The 14,813-nt window shown below is 47.4% G+C and overlaps 11 non-coding genes across 11 annotated transcripts; all 11 read left to right on the forward strand.

Annotated features, from left to right (window-relative positions):
* Positions 1–654: 654 nt before the first annotated feature.
* On the forward strand, positions 655–726 carry TRNAP-UGG (transfer RNA proline (anticodon UGG)). Its single transcript has one exon. It is a non-coding gene; the product is annotated as a tRNA-Pro (tRNA).
* Positions 727–1,146: 420 nt separating this feature from the next.
* On the forward strand, positions 1,147–1,219 carry TRNAV-CAC (transfer RNA valine (anticodon CAC)). Its single transcript has one exon. It is a non-coding gene; the product is annotated as a tRNA-Val (tRNA).
* A 1,315-nt stretch (positions 1,220–2,534) lies between these two features.
* Positions 2,535–2,606, forward strand: TRNAP-UGG (transfer RNA proline (anticodon UGG)). The gene has a single exon. It is a non-coding gene; the product is annotated as a tRNA-Pro (tRNA).
* A 420-nt stretch (positions 2,607–3,026) lies between these two features.
* On the forward strand, positions 3,027–3,099 carry TRNAV-CAC (transfer RNA valine (anticodon CAC)). The gene has a single exon. It is a non-coding gene; the product is annotated as a tRNA-Val (tRNA).
* Positions 3,100–4,414: 1,315 nt separating this feature from the next.
* On the forward strand, positions 4,415–4,486 carry TRNAP-UGG (transfer RNA proline (anticodon UGG)). The gene has a single exon. It is a non-coding gene; the product is annotated as a tRNA-Pro (tRNA).
* Positions 4,487–6,768: 2,282 nt separating this feature from the next.
* TRNAV-CAC (transfer RNA valine (anticodon CAC)) lies at positions 6,769–6,843 on the forward strand. Its single transcript has one exon. It is a non-coding gene; the product is annotated as a tRNA-Val (tRNA).
* Positions 6,844–8,630: 1,787 nt separating this feature from the next.
* TRNAV-CAC (transfer RNA valine (anticodon CAC)) lies at positions 8,631–8,704 on the forward strand. Its single transcript has one exon. It is a non-coding gene; the product is annotated as a tRNA-Val (tRNA).
* Positions 8,705–10,019: 1,315 nt separating this feature from the next.
* Positions 10,020–10,091, forward strand: TRNAP-UGG (transfer RNA proline (anticodon UGG)). The gene has a single exon. It is a non-coding gene; the product is annotated as a tRNA-Pro (tRNA).
* Positions 10,092–11,901: 1,810 nt separating this feature from the next.
* On the forward strand, positions 11,902–11,973 carry TRNAP-UGG (transfer RNA proline (anticodon UGG)). Its single transcript has one exon. It is a non-coding gene; the product is annotated as a tRNA-Pro (tRNA).
* A 420-nt stretch (positions 11,974–12,393) lies between these two features.
* On the forward strand, positions 12,394–12,466 carry TRNAV-CAC (transfer RNA valine (anticodon CAC)). Its single transcript has one exon. It is a non-coding gene; the product is annotated as a tRNA-Val (tRNA).
* Positions 12,467–14,273: 1,807 nt separating this feature from the next.
* On the forward strand, positions 14,274–14,348 carry TRNAV-CAC (transfer RNA valine (anticodon CAC)). Its single transcript has one exon. It is a non-coding gene; the product is annotated as a tRNA-Val (tRNA).
* Positions 14,349–14,813: the final 465 nt, after the last annotated feature.

The following is a 14,813-nucleotide window of genomic DNA, read 5'->3' on the forward strand; positions in this document are numbered from 1 at the left end:
CGAAGCTGGGCTCTGTGAATGCTCACCCTACGCAAGAAAAGAGAACAGACTTTGCTGGTGACCTAAATATATCTCGCCTGATCGAGCACGATCGAGCTCTGAGTGAGCAGCTGTGCAATGGTCATCTTTACCAAAGGGGAGATGCTGCTTTTTCCAGTGTCACGCCCATGCTCTCAGGGCTGGAGGGAGGAGGGCTGCTTTTTGTTTTTACAGGCAAAAGGAAAGGCCCAGCCCTCAGAGCTTCTGCCAATGCAGATCCCAGCAGGTGCAAAATAAAGGCTCTCCCCCACCTTGCCAGCTGCAGATTGATCAGAAGACTGCTAGTCTAGTGTGTTGGGCCACTTTCTCTCTTCTGTGTATCGTCCCCTCTTATTACATAAACAGCATAAGAGGAATAAAGGAAGGAAGGAAGGAAGGAAGGAACAGTGTATCGCAAGCACCTTCCACCCTGATGTCAATGGGCCACCAACCTTCGGGATGAGGAGGAGACCTGTGAAGACAGTCAGAGCGTGCCGACTGGGGCATTCATTTGGCTCATACACCGACAAGGCTTTCAGCGGCAGGAACAAACTTCAGGAATAGGCATTCTTGGCCTCGAATCCTAAGGGGGGTGCAAACGCTGAGGACAATTCCGTCAAATGCTCAAAGGACCGTGGCTCGTTGGTCTAGGGGTATGATTCTCGCTTTGGGTGCGAGAGGTCCCGGGTTCAAATCCCGGACGAGCCCAATCAAGGTGGTTAACTTGAGCTCCTTTTTTTTGTTTTTTCAATGTTATTTTCATTGGACAGACTCTCTGGTTTTCTCGGTAAGCAGTAGTCGATGAACAATTCACTTCCTGAACCTCTTTGCGTGCCATGTCCTTGCGACAAGCACTTTGTGTTCTCTGTTAGCTCTCAGTAACATTCCTTGATTTGCTTGTGAGTTTTGGCCGTCCGATCTCAAAGTGGAAATATGTCCTTCCCTCTGTACGCTGCATAGGCCCTCAGCTGGCATACTTGTATATGTGCGCATGCTTGATAGGACGTATGTTTTAGGCTGGATTGTGTGAGCTTCAGGCGCAAGGCATTTGATTAGTCTTTAAGCAGGTCCACTTGCACTGCCCTTTGCACCTGTTCTCCCAGTCCCTACAAAGGTGAGCAAGCAGCTGTTTCTGTAGTGTAGTGGTTATCACGTTCGCCTCACACGCGAAAGGTCCCCGGTTCGAGACCGGGCAGAAACACTCTCTGCTGGCATTTTACACAAAATAGTTTTTTTCCCCTTTTGTCACACACAAATGTAAAGTATGAACTTATTTGCGTTCCCATGGAAATAGCATATGCTCTCAAGAGCTTGAGAAATACACTGGGAAGGCAAGCATCCTCACATGTATTCTGTATATGGGGCCAATAAAAAAATGCACGCGCTTGCATTTTGTGTATGTAATGTTGCAGAGCACAGAGAGGATTTATTTTCCCTACTGCTGGGTATTTGGGTCTCTGGGATCACAGTTGGGTCCGCTCCGTCCTCTGAAATGGTCCATATTAGTTACATAGGTTAGTGTACCAAAGAAATAATACATTTTCATATACAGCTTCTTCATTTCTGTGTTCTGAGGGATTACCAGTTGTAAGAAATGCACTTGCCGGTACAGTGATTCCCTGGCTTTCTCTGGCCCGAGAAAGCTTTTCCTCTGAAGTGGGAACAGAAGTTGGACTGCTTCTGCTGAACTTCCTGAAAGCAGAGCTGGCGGGAGGAGGGACTTTTTGAGTGCTGGGAAAATTTGAGCTGGAAATTTGCATCGGCTGGACAGAGATTGCTTGGAGCAGCCAAAATATAATAACGGCCATGGCGCTCAAGTAAAGCAGAAAGCTTTTAGTATACACCTTTTGCACTCTTGTCAACGAAGCTGGGCTCTGTGAATGCTCACCCTACGCAAGAAAAGAGAACAGACTTTGCTGGTGACCTAAATATATCTCGCCTGATCGAGCACGATCGAGCTCTGAGTGAGCAGCTGTGCAATGGTCATCTTTACCAAAGGGGAGATGCTGCTTTTTCCAGTGTCACGCCCATGCTCTCAGGGCTGGAGGGAGGAGGGCTGCTTTTTGTTTTTACAGGCAAAAGGAAAGGCCCAGCCCTCAGAGCTTCTGCCAATGCAGATCCCAGCAGGTGCAAAATAAAGGCTCTCCCCCACCTTGCCAGCTGCAGATTGATCAGAAGACTGCTAGTCTAGTGTGTTGGGCCACTTTCTCTCTTCTGTGTATCGTCCCCTCTTATTACATAAACAGCATAAGAGGAATAAAGGAAGGAAGGAAGGAAGGAAGGAACAGTGTATCGCAAGCACCTTCCACCCTGATGTCAATGGGCCACCAACCTTCGGGATGAGGAGGAGACCTGTGAAGACAGTCAGAGCGTGCCGACTGGGGCATTCATTTGGCTCATACACTGACAAGGCTTTCAGCGGCAGGAACAAACTTCAGGAATAGGCATTCTTGGCCTCGAATCCTAAGGGGGGTGCAAACGCTGAGGACAATTCCGTCAAATGCTCAAAGGACCGTGGCTCGTTGGTCTAGGGGTATGATTCTCGCTTTGGGTGCGAGAGGGCCCGGGTTCAAATCCCGGACGAGCCCAATCAAGGTGGTTAACTTGAGCTCCTTTTTTTTGTTTTTTCAATGTTATTTTCATTGGACAGACTCTCTGGTTTTCTCGGTAAGCAGTAGTCGATGAACAATTCACTTCCTGAACCTCTTTGCGTGCCATGTCCTTGCAACAAGCACTTTGTGTTCTCTGTTAGCTCTCAGTAACATTCCTTGATTTGCTTGTGAGTTTTGGCCGTCCGATCTCAAAGTGGAAATATGTCCTTCCCTCTGTACGCTGCATAGGCCCTCAGCTGGCATACTTGTATATGTGCGCATGCTTGATAGGACGTATGTTTTAGGCTGGATTGTGTGAGCTTCAGGCGCAAGGCATTTGATTAGTCTTTAAGCAGGTCCACTTGCACTGCCCTTTGCACCTGTTCTCCCAGTCCCTACAAAGGTGAGCAAGCAGCTGTTTCTGTAGTGTAGTGGTTATCACGTTCGCCTCACACGCGAAAGGTCCCCGGTTCGAGACCGGGCAGAAACACTCTCTGCTGGCATTTTACACAAAATAGTTTTTTTCCCCTTTTGTCACACACAAATGTAAAGTATGAACTTATTTGCGTTCCCATGGAAATAGCATATGCTCTCAAGAGCTTGAGAAATACACTGGGAAGGCAAGCATCCTCACATGTATTCTGTATATGGGGCCAATAAAAAAATGCATGCGCTTGCATTTTGTGTATGTAATGTTGCAGAGCACAGAGAGGATTTATTTTCCCTACTGCTGGGTATTTGGGTCTCTGGGATCACAGTTGGGTCCGCTCCGTCCTCTGAAATGGTCCATATTAGTTACATAGGTTAGTGTACCAAAGAAATAATACATTTTCATATACAGCTTCTTCATTTCTGTGTTCTGAGGGATTACCAGTTGTAAGAAATGCACTTGCCGGTACAGTGATTCCCTGGCTTTCTCTGGCCCGAGAAAGCTTTTCCTCTGAAGTGGGAACAGAAGTTGGACTGCTTCTGCTGAACTTCCTGAAAGCAGAGCTGGCGGGAGGAGGGACTTTTTGAGTGCTGGGAAAATTTGAGCTGGAAATTTGCATCGGCTGGACAGAGATTGCTTGGAGCAGCCAAAATATAATAACGGCCATGGCGCTCAAGTAAAGCAGAAAGCTTTTAGTATACACCTTTTGCACTCTTGTCAACGAAGCTGGGCTCTGTGAATGCTCACCCTACGCAAGAAAAGAGAACAGACTTTGCTGGTGACCTAAATATATCTCGCCTGATCGAGCACGATCGAGCTCTGAGTGAGCAGCTGTGCAATGGTCATCTTTACCAAAGGGGAGATGCTGCTTTTTCCAGTGTCACGCCCATGCTCTCAGGGCTGGAGGGAGGAGGGCTGCTTTTTGTTTTTACAGGCAAAAGGAAAGGCCCAGCCCTCAGAGCTTCTGCCAATGCAGATCCCAGCAGGTGCAAAATAAAGGCTCTCCCCCACCTTGCCAGCTGCAGATTGATCAGAAGACTGCTAGTCTAGTGTGTTGGGCCACTTTCTCTCTTCTGTGTATCGTCCCCTCTTATTACATAAACAGCATAAGAGGAATAAAGGAAGGAAGGAAGGAAGGAAGGAACAGTGTATCGCAAGCACCTTCCACCCTGATGTCAATGGGCCACCAACCTTCGGGATGAGGAGGAGACCTGTGAAGACAGTCAGAGCGTGCCGACTGGGGCATTCATTTGGCTCATACACCGACAAGGCTTTCAGCGGCAGGAACAAACTTCAGGAATAGGCATTCTTGGCCTCGAATCCTAAGGGGGGTGCAAACGCTGAGGACAATTCCGTCAAATGCTCAAAGGACCGTGGCTCGTTGGTCTAGGGGTATGATTCTCGCTTTGGGTGCGAGAGGTCCCGGGTTCAAATCCCGGACGAGCCCAATCAAGGTGGTTAACTTGAGCTCCTTTTTTTTGTTTTTTCAATGTTATTTTCATTGGACAGACTCTTTGGTTTTCTCGGTAAGCAGTAGTCGATGAACAATTCACTTCCTGAACCTCTTTGCGTGCCATGTCCTTGCGACAAGCACTTTGTGTTCTCTGTTAGCTCTCAGTAACATTCCTTGATTTGCTTGTGAGTTTTGGCCGTCCGATCTCAAAGTGGAAATATGTCCTTCCCTCTGTACGCTGCATAGGCCCTCAGCTGGCATACTTGTATATGTGCGCATGCTTGATAGGACGTATGTTTTAGGCTGGATTGTGTGAGCTTCAGGCGCAAGGCATTTGATTAGTCTTTAAGCAGGTCCACTTGCACTGCCCTTTGCACCTGTTCTCCCAGTCCCTACAAAGGTGAGCAAGCAGCTGTTTCTGTAGTGTAGTGGTTATCACGTTCGCCTCACACGCGAAAGGTCCCCCCGGTTAGAGACCGGGCAGAAACACTCTCTGCTGGCATTTTACACAAAATAGTTTTTTTCCCCTTTTGTCACACACAAATGTAAAGTATGAACTTATTTGCGTTCCCATGGAAATAGCATATGCTCTCAAGAGCTTGAGAAATACACTGGGAAGGCAAGCATCCTCACATGTATTCTGTATATGGGGCCAATAAAAAAATGCACGCGCTTGCATTTTGTGTATGTAATGTTGCAGAGCACAGAGAGGATTTATTTTCCCTACTGCTGGGTATTTGGGTCTCTGGGATCACAGTTGGGTCCGCTCCGTCCTCTGAAATGGTCCATATTAGTTACATAGGTTAGTGTACCAAAGAAATAATACATTTTCATATACAGCTTCTTCATTTCTGTGTTCTGAGGGATTACCAGTTGTAAGAAATGCACTTGCCGGTACAGTGATTCCCTGGCTTTCTCTGGCCCGAGAAAGCTTTTCCTCTGAAGTGGGAACAGAAGTTGGACTGCTTCTGCTGAACTTCCTGAAAGCAGAGCTGGCGGGAGGAGGGACTTTTTGAGTGCTGGGAAAATTTGAGCTGGAAATTTGCATCGGCTGGACAGAGATTGCTTGGAGCAGCCAAAATATAATAACGGCCATGGCGCTCAAGTAAAGCAGAAAGCTTTTAGTATACACCTTTTGCACTCTTGTCAACGAAGCTGGGCTCTGTGAATGCTCACCCTACGCAAGAAAAGAGAACAGACTTTGCTGGTGACCTAAATATATCTCGCCTGATCGAGCACGATCGAGCTCTGAGTGAGCAGCTGTGCAATGGTCATCTTTACCAAAGGGGAGATGCTGCTTTTTCCAGTGTCACGCCCATGCTCTCAGGGCTGGAGGGAGGAGGGCTGCTTTTTGTTTTTACAGGCAAAAGGAAAGGCCCAGCCCTCAGAGCTTCTGCCAATGCAGATCCCAGCAGGTGCAAAATAAAGGCTCTCCCCCACCTTGCCAGCTGCAGATTGATCAGAAGACTGCTAGTCTAGTGTGTTGTGCCACTTTCTCTCTTCTGTGTATCGTCCCCTCTTATTACATAAACAGCATAAGAGGAATAAAGGAAGGAAGGAAGGAAGGAAGGAACAGTGTATCGCAAGCACCTTCCACCCTGATGTCAATGGGCCACCAACCTTCGGGATGAGGAGGAGACCTGTGAAGACAGTCAGAGCGTGCCGACTGGGGCATTCATTTGGCTCATACACCGACAAGGCTTTCAGCGGCAGGAACAAACTTCAGGAATAGGCATTCTTGGCCTCGAATCCTAAGGGGGGTGCAAACGCTGAGGACAATTCCGTCAAATGCTCAAAGGACAGTGGCTCGTTGGTCTAGGGGTATGATTCTCGCTTTGGGTGGGAGAGGTCCCGGGTTCAAATCCTGGACGAGCCCAATCAAGGTGGTTAACTTGAGCTCCTTTTTTTTGTTTTTTCAATGTTATTTTCATTGGACAGACTCTCTGGTTTTCTCGGTAAGCAGTAGTCGATGAACAATTCACTTCCTGAACCTCTTTGCGTGCCATGTCCTTGCGACAAGCACTTTGTGTTCTCTGTTAGCTCTCAGTAACATTCCTTGATTTGCTTGTGAGTTTTGGCCGTCCGATCTCAAAGTGGAAATATGTCCTTCCCTCTGTACGCTGCATAGGCCCTCAGCTGGCATACTTGTATATGTGCGCATGCTTGATAGGACGTATGTTTTAGGCTGGATTGTGTGAGCTTCAGGCGCAAGGCATTTGATTAGTCTTTAAGCAGGCACCTGTTCTCCCAGTCCCTACAAAGGTGAGCAAGCAGCTGTTTCTGTAGTGTAGTGGTTATCACGTTCGCCTCACACGCGAAAGGTCCCCCCGGTTCGAGACCGGGCAGAAACACTCTCTGCTGGCATTTTACACAAAATAGTTTTTTTCCCCTTTTGTCACACACAAATGTAAAGTATGAACTTATTTGCGTTCCCATGGAAATAGCATATGCTCTCAAGAGCTTGAGAAATACACTGGGAAGGCAAGCATCCTCACATGTATTCTGTATATGGGGCCAATAAAAAAATGCACGCGCTTGCATTTTGTGTATGTAATGTTGCAGAGCACAGAGAGGATTTATTTTCCCTACTGCTGGGTATTTGGGTCTCTGGGATCACAGTTGGGTCCGCTCCGTCCTCTGAAATGGTCCATATTAGTTACATAGGTTAGTGTACCAAAGAAATAATACATTTTCATATACAGCTTCTTCATTTCTGTGTTCTGAGGGATTACCAGTTGTAAGAAATGCACTTGCCGGTACAGTGATTCCCTGGCTTTCTCTGGCCCGAGAAAGCTTTTCCTCTGAAGTGGGAACAGAAGTTGGACTGCTTCTGCTGAACTTCCTGAAAGCAGAGCTGGCGGGAGGAGGGACTTTTTGAGTGCTGGGAAAATTTGAGCTGGAAATTTGCATCGGCTGGACAGAGATTGCTTGGAGCAGCCAAAATATAATAACGGCCATGGCGCTCAAGTAAAGCAGAAAGCTTTTAGTATACACCTTTTGCACTCTTGTCAACGAAGCTGGGCTCTGTGAATGCTCACCCTACGCAAGAAAAGAGAACAGACTTTGCTGGTGACCTAAATATATCTCGCCTGATCGAGCACGATCGAGCTCTGAGTGAGCAGCTGTGCAATGGTCATCTTTACCAAAGGGGAGATGCTGCTTTTTCCAGTGTCACGCCCATGCTCTCAGGGCTGGAGGGAGGAGGGCTGCTTTTTGTTTTTACAGGCAAAAGGAAAGGCCCAGCCCTCAGAGCTTCTGCCAATGCAGATCCCAGCAGGTGCAAAATAAAGGCTCTCCCCCACCTTGCCAGCTGCAGATTGATCAGAAGACTGCTAGTCTAGTGTGTTGGGCCACTTTCTCTCTTCTGTGTATCGTCCCCTCTTATTACATAAACAGCATAAGAGGAATAAAGGAAGGAAGGAAGGAACAGTGTATCGCAAGCACCTTCCACCCTGATGTCAATGGGCCACCAACCTTCGGGATGAGGAGGAGACCTGTGAAGACAGTCAGAGCGTGCCGACTGGGGCATTCATTTGGCTCATACACCGACAAGGCTTTCAGCGGCAGGAACAAACTTCAGGAATAGGCATTCTTGGCCTCGAATCCTAAGGGGGGTGCAAACGCTGAGGACAATTCCGTCAAATGCTCAAAGGACCGTGGCTCGTTGGTCTAGGGGTATGATTCTCGCTTTGGCCGGGTTCAAATCCCGGACGAGCCCAAGCAAGGTGGTTAACTTGAGCTCCTTTTTTTTGTTTTTTCAATGTTATTTTCATTGGACAGACTCTCTGGTTTTCTCGGTAAGCAGTAGTCGATGAACAATTCACTTCCTGAACCTCTTTGCGTGCCATGTCCTTGCGACAAGCACTTTGTGTTCTCTGTTAGCTCTCAGTAACATTCCTTGATTTGCTTGTGAGTTTTGGCCGTCCGATCTCAAAGTGGAAATATGTCCTTCCCTCTGTACGCTGCATAGGCCCTCAGCTGGCATACTTGTATATGTGCGCATGCTTGATAGGACGTATGTTTTAGGCTGGATTGTGTGAGCTTCAGGCGCAAGGCATTTGATTAGTCTTTAAGCAGGTCCACTTGCACTGCCCTTTGCACCTGTTCTCCCAGTCCCTACAAAGGTGAGCAAGCAGCTGTTTCTGTAGTGTAGTGGTTATCACGGTTCGCCTCACACGCGAAAGGTCCCCGGTTCGAGACCGGGCAGAAACACTCTCTGCTGGCATTTTACACAAAATAGTTTTTTTCCCCTTTTGTCACACACAAATGTAAAGTATGAACTTATTTGCGTTCCCATGGAAATAGCATATGCTCTCAAGAGCTTGAGAAATACACTGGGAAGGCAAGCATCCTCACATGTATTCTGTATATGGGGCCAATAAAAAAATGCACGCGCTTGCATTTTGTGTATGTAATGTTGCAGAGCACAGAGAGGATTTATTTTCCCTACTGCTGGGTATTTGGGTCTCTGGGATCACAGTTGGGTCCGCTCCGTCCTCTGAAATGGTCCATATTAGTTACATAGGTTAGTGTACCAAAGAAATAATACATTTTCATATACAGCTTCTTCATTTCTGTGTTCTGAGGGATTACCAGTTGTAAGAAATGCACTTGCCGGTACAGTGATTCCCTGGCTTTCTCTGGCCCGAGAAAGCTTTTCCTCTGAAGTGGGAACAGAAGTTGGACTGCTTCTGCTGAACTTCCTGAAAGCAGAGCTGGCGGGAGGAGGGACTTTTTGAGTGCTGGGAAAATTTGAGCTGGAAATTTGCATCGGCTGGACAGAGATTGCTTGGAGCAGCCAAAATATAATAACGGCCATGGCGCTCAAGTAAAGCAGAAAGCTTTTAGTATACACCTTTTGCACTCTTGTCAACGAAGCTGGGCTCTGTGAATGCTCACCCTACGCAAGAAAAGAGAACAGACTTTGCTGGTGACCTAAATATATCTCGCCTGATCGAGCACGATCGAGCTCTGAGTGAGCAGCTGTGCAATGGTCATCTTTACCAAAGGGGAGATGCTGCTTTTTCCAGTGTCACGCCCATGCTCTCAGGGCTGGAGGGAGGAGGGCTGCTTTTTGTTTTTACAGGCAAAAGGAAAGGCCCAGCCCTCAGAGCTTCTGCCAATGCAGATCCCAGCAGGTGCAAAATAAAGGCTCTCCCCCACCTTGCCAGCTGCAGATTGATCAGAAGACTGCTAGTCTAGTGTGTTGGGCCACTTTCTCTCTTCTGTGTATCGTCCCCTCTTATTACATAAACAGCATAAGAGGAATAAAGGAAGGAAGGAAGGAAGGAAGGAACAGTGTATCGCAAGCACCTTCCACCCTGATGTCAATGGGCCACCAACCTTCAGGATGAGGAGGAGACCTGTGAAGACAGTCAGAGCGTGCCGACTGGGGCATTCATTTGGCTCATACACCGACAAGGCTTTCAGCGGCAGGAACAAACTTCAGGAATAGGCATTCTTGGCCTCGAATCCTAAGGGGGGTGCAAACGCTGAGGACAATTCCGTCAAATGCTCAAAGGACCGTGGCTCGTTGGTCTAGGGGTATGATTCTCGCTTTGGGTGCGAGAGGTCCCGGGTTCAAATCCCGGACGAGCCCAATCAAGGTGGTTAACTTGAGCTCCTTTTTTTTGTTTTTTCAATGTTATTTTCATTGGACAGACTCTCTGGTTTTCTCGGTAAGCAGTAGTCGATGAACAATTCACTTCCTGAACCTCTTTGCGTGCCATGTCCTTGCGACAAGCACTTTGTGTTCTCTGTTAGCTCTCAGTAACATTCCTTGATTTGCTTGTGAGTTTTGGCCGTCCGATCTCAAAGTGGAAATATGTCCTTCCCTCTGTACGCTGCATAGGCCCTCAGCTGGCATACTTGTATATGTGCGCATGCTTGATAGGACGTATGTTTTAGGCTGGATTGTGTGAGCTTCAGGCGCAAGGCATTTGATTAGTCTTTAAGCAGGTCCACTTGCACTGCCCTTTGCACCTGTTCTCCCAGTCCCTACAAAGGTGAGCAAGCAGCTGTTTCTGTAGTGTAGTGGTTATCACGTTCGCTTCACACGCGAAAGGTCCCCCCGGTTCGAGACCGGGCAGAAACACTCTCTGCTGGCATTTTACACAAAATAGTTTTTTTCCCCTTTTGTCACACACAAATGTAAAGTATGAACTTATTTGCGTTCCCATGGAAATAGCATATGCTCTCAAGAGCTTGAGAAATACACTGGGAAGGCAAGCATCCTCACATGTATTCTGTATATGGGGCCAATAAAAAAATGCACGCGCTTGCATTTTGTGTATGTAATGTTGCAGAGCACAGAGAGGATTTATTTTCCCTACTGCTGGGTATTTGGGTCTCTGGGATCACAGTTGGGTCCGCTCCGTCCTCTGAAATGGTCCATATTAGTTACATAGGTTAGTGTACCAAAGAAATAATACATTTTCATATACAGCTTCTTCATTTCTGTGTTCTGAGGGATTACCAGTTGTAAGAAATGCACTTGCCGGTACAGTGATTCCCTGGCTTTCTCTGGCCCGAGAAAGCTTTTCCTCTGAAGTGGGAACAGAAGTTGGACTGCTTCTGCTGAACTTCCTGAAAGCAGAGCTGGCGGGAGGAGGGACTTTTTGAGTGCTGGGAAAATTTGAGCTGGAAATTTGCATCGGCTGGACAGAGATTGCTTGGAGCAGCCAAAATATAATAACGGCCATGGCGCTCAAGTAAAGCAGAAAGCTTTTAGTATACACCTTTTGCACTCTTGTCAACGAAGCTGGGCTCTGTGAATGCTCACCCTACGCAAGAAAAGAGAACAGACTTTGCTGGTGACCTAAATATATCTCGCCTGATCGAGCACGATCGAGCTCTGAGTGAGCAGCTGTGCAATGGTCATCTTTACCAAAGGGGAGATGCTGCTTTTTCCAGTGTCACGCCCATGCTCTCAGGGCTGGAGGGAGGAGGGCTGCTTTTTGTTTTTACAGGCAAAAGGAAAGGCCCAGCCCTCAGAGCTTCTGCCAATGCAGATCCCAGCAGGTGCAAAATAAAGGCTCTCCCCCACCTTGCCAGCTGCAGATTGATCAGAAGACTGCTAGTCTAGTGTGTTGGGCCACTTTCTCTCTTCTGTGTATCGTCCCCTCTTATTACATAAACAGCATAAGAGGAATAAAGGAAGGAAGGAAGGAAGGAAGGAACAGTGTATCGCAAGCACCTTCCACCCTGATGTCAATGGGCCACCAACCTTCGGGATGAGGAGGAGACCTGTGAAGACAGTCAGAGCGTGCCGACTGGGGCATTCATTTGGCTCATACACTGACAAGGCTTTCAGCGGCAGGAACAAACTTCAGGAATAGGCATTCTTGGCCTCGAATCCTAAGGGGGGTGCAAACGCTGAGGACAATTCCGTCAAATGCTCAAAGGACCGTGGCTCGTTGGTCTAGGGGTATGATTCTCGCTTTGGGTGCGAGAGGTCCCGGGTTCAAATCCCGGACGAGCCCAATCAAGGTGGTTAACTTGAGCTCCTTTTTTTTGTTTTTTCAATGTTATTTTCATTGGACAGACTCTCTGGTTTTCTCGGTAAGCAGTAGTCGATGAACAATTCACTTCCTGAACCTCTTTGCGTGCCATGTCCTTGCGACAAGCACTTTGTGTTCTCTGTTAGCTCTCAGTAACATTCCTTGATTTGCTTGTGAGTTTTGGCCGTCCGATCTCAAAGTGGAAATATGTCCTTCCCTCTGTACGCTGCATAGGCCCTCAGCTGGCATACTTGTATATGTGCGCATGCTTGATAGGACGTATGTTTTAGGCTGGATTGTGTGAGCTTCAGGCGCAAGGCATTTGATTAGTCTTTAAGCAGGTCCACTTGCACTGCCCTTTGCACCTGTTCTCCCAGTCCCTACAAAGGTGAGCAAGCAGCTGTTTCTGTAGTGTAGTGGTTATCACGTTCGCCTCACACGCGAAAGGTCCCCGGTTCGAGACCGGGCAGAAACACTCTCTGCTGGCATTTTACACAAAATAGTTTTTTTCCCCTTTTGTCACACACAAATGTAAAGTATGAACTTATTTGCGTTCCCATGGAAATAGCATATGCTCTCAAGAGCTTGAGAAATACACTGGGAAGGCAAGCATCCTCACATGTATTCTGTATATGGGGCCAATAAAAAAATGCATGCGCTTGCATTTTGTGTATGTAATGTTGCAGAGCACAGAGAGGATTTATTTTCCCTACTGCTGGGTATTTGGGTCTCTGGGATCACAGTTGGGTCCGCTCCGTCCTCTGAAATGGTCCATATTAGTTACATAGGTTAGTGTACCAAAGAAATAATACATTTTCATATACAGCTTCTTCATTTCTGTGTTCTGAGGGATTACCAGTTGTAAGAAATGCACTTGCCGGTACAGTGATTCCCTGGCTTTCTCTGGCCCGAGAAAGCTTTTCCTCTGAAGTGGGAACAGAAGTTGGACTGCTTCTGCTGAACTTCCTGAAAGCAGAGCTGGCGGGAGGAGGGACTTTTTGAGTGCTGGGAAAATTTGAGCTGGAAATTTGCATCGGCTGGACAGAGATTGCTTGGAGCAGCCAAAATATAATAACGGCCATGGCGCTCAAGTAAAGCAGAAAGCTTTTAGTATACACCTTTTGCACTCTTGTCAACGAAGCTGGGCTCTGTGAATGCTCACCCTACGCAAGAAAAGAGAACAGACTTTGCTGGTGACCTAAATATATCTCGCCTGATCGAGCACGATCGAGCTCTGAGTGAGCAGCTGTGCAATGGTCATCTTTACCAAAGGGGAGATGCTGCTTTTTCCAGTGTCACGCCCATGCTCTCAGGGCTGGAGGGAGGAGGGCTGCTTTTTGTTTTTACAGGCAAAAGGAAAGGCCCAGCCCTCAGAGCTTCTGCCAATGCAGATCCCAGCAGGTGCAAAATAAAGGCTCTCCCCCACCTTGCCAGCTGCAGATTGATCAGAAGACTGCTAGTCTAGTGTGTTGGGCCACTTTCTCTCTTCTGTGTATCGTCCCCTCTTATTACATAAACAGCATAAGAGGAATAAAGGAAGGAAGGAAGGAAGGAAGGAACAGTGTATCGCAAGCACCTTCCACCCTGATGTCAATGGGCCACCAACCTTCGGGATGAGGAGGAGACCTGTGAAGACAGTCAGAGCGTGCCGACTGGGGCATTCATTTGGCTCATACACCGACAAGGCTTTCAGCGGCAGGAACAAACTTCAGGAATAGGCATTCTTGGCCTCGAATCCTAAGGGGGGTGCAAACGCTGAGGACAATTCCGTCAAATGCTCAAAGGACCGTGGCTCGTTGGTCTAGGGGTATGATTCTCGCTTTGGGTGCGAGAGGTCCCGGGTTCAAATCCCAGACGAGCCCAATCAAGGTGGTTAACTTGAGCTCCTTTTTTTTGTTTTTTCAATGTTATTTTCATTGGACAGACTCTTTGGTTTTCTCGGTAAGCAGTAGTCGATGAACAATTCACTTCCTGAACCTCTTTGCGTGCCATGTCCTTGCGACAAGCACTTTGTGTTCTCTGTTAGCTCTCAGTAACATTCCTTGATTTGCTTGTGAGTTTTGGCCGTCCGATCTCAAAGTGGAAATATGTCCTTCCCTCTGTACGCTGCATAGGCCCTCAGCTGGCATACTTGTATATGTGCGCATGCTTGATAGGACGTATGTTTTAGGCTGGATTGTGTGAGCTTCAGGCGCAAGGCATTTGATTAGTCTTTAAGCAGGTCCACTTGCACTGCCCTTTGCACCTGTTCTCCCAGTCCCTACAAAGGTGAGCAAGCAGCTGTTTCTGTAGTGTAGTGGTTATCACGTTCGCCTCACACGCGAAAGGTCCCCCCGGTTCGAGACCGGGCAGAAACACTCTCTGCTGGCATTTTACACAAAATAGTTTTTTTCCCCTTTTGTCACACACAAATGTAAAGTATGAACTTATTTGCGTTCCCATGGAAATAGCATATGCTCTCAAGAGCTTGAGAAATACACTGGGAAGGCAAGCATCCTCACATGTATTCTGTATATGGGGCCAATAAAAAAATGCACGCGCTTGCATTTTGTGTATGTAATGTTGCAGAGCACAGAGAGGATTTATTTTCCCTACTGCTGGGTATTTGGGTCTCTGGGATCACAGTTGGGTCCGCTCCGTCCTCTGAAATGGTCCATATTAGTTACATAGGTTAGTGTACCAAAGAAATAATACATTTTCATATACAGCTTCTTCATTTCTGTGTTCTGAGGGATTACCAGTTGTAAGAAATGCACTTGCCGGTACAGTGATTCCCTGGCTTTCTCTGGCCCGAGAAAGCTTTTCCTCTGAAGTGGGAACAG

The sequence above is a fragment of the Ambystoma mexicanum genome, chromosome 2q (genome assembly GCF_040938575.1).
Source record: "Ambystoma mexicanum isolate Mex_15411 chromosome 2q, UKY_AmexF1_1, whole genome shotgun sequence".
Lineage (NCBI taxonomy): Eukaryota > Metazoa > Chordata > Amphibia > Caudata > Ambystomatidae > Ambystoma > Ambystoma mexicanum.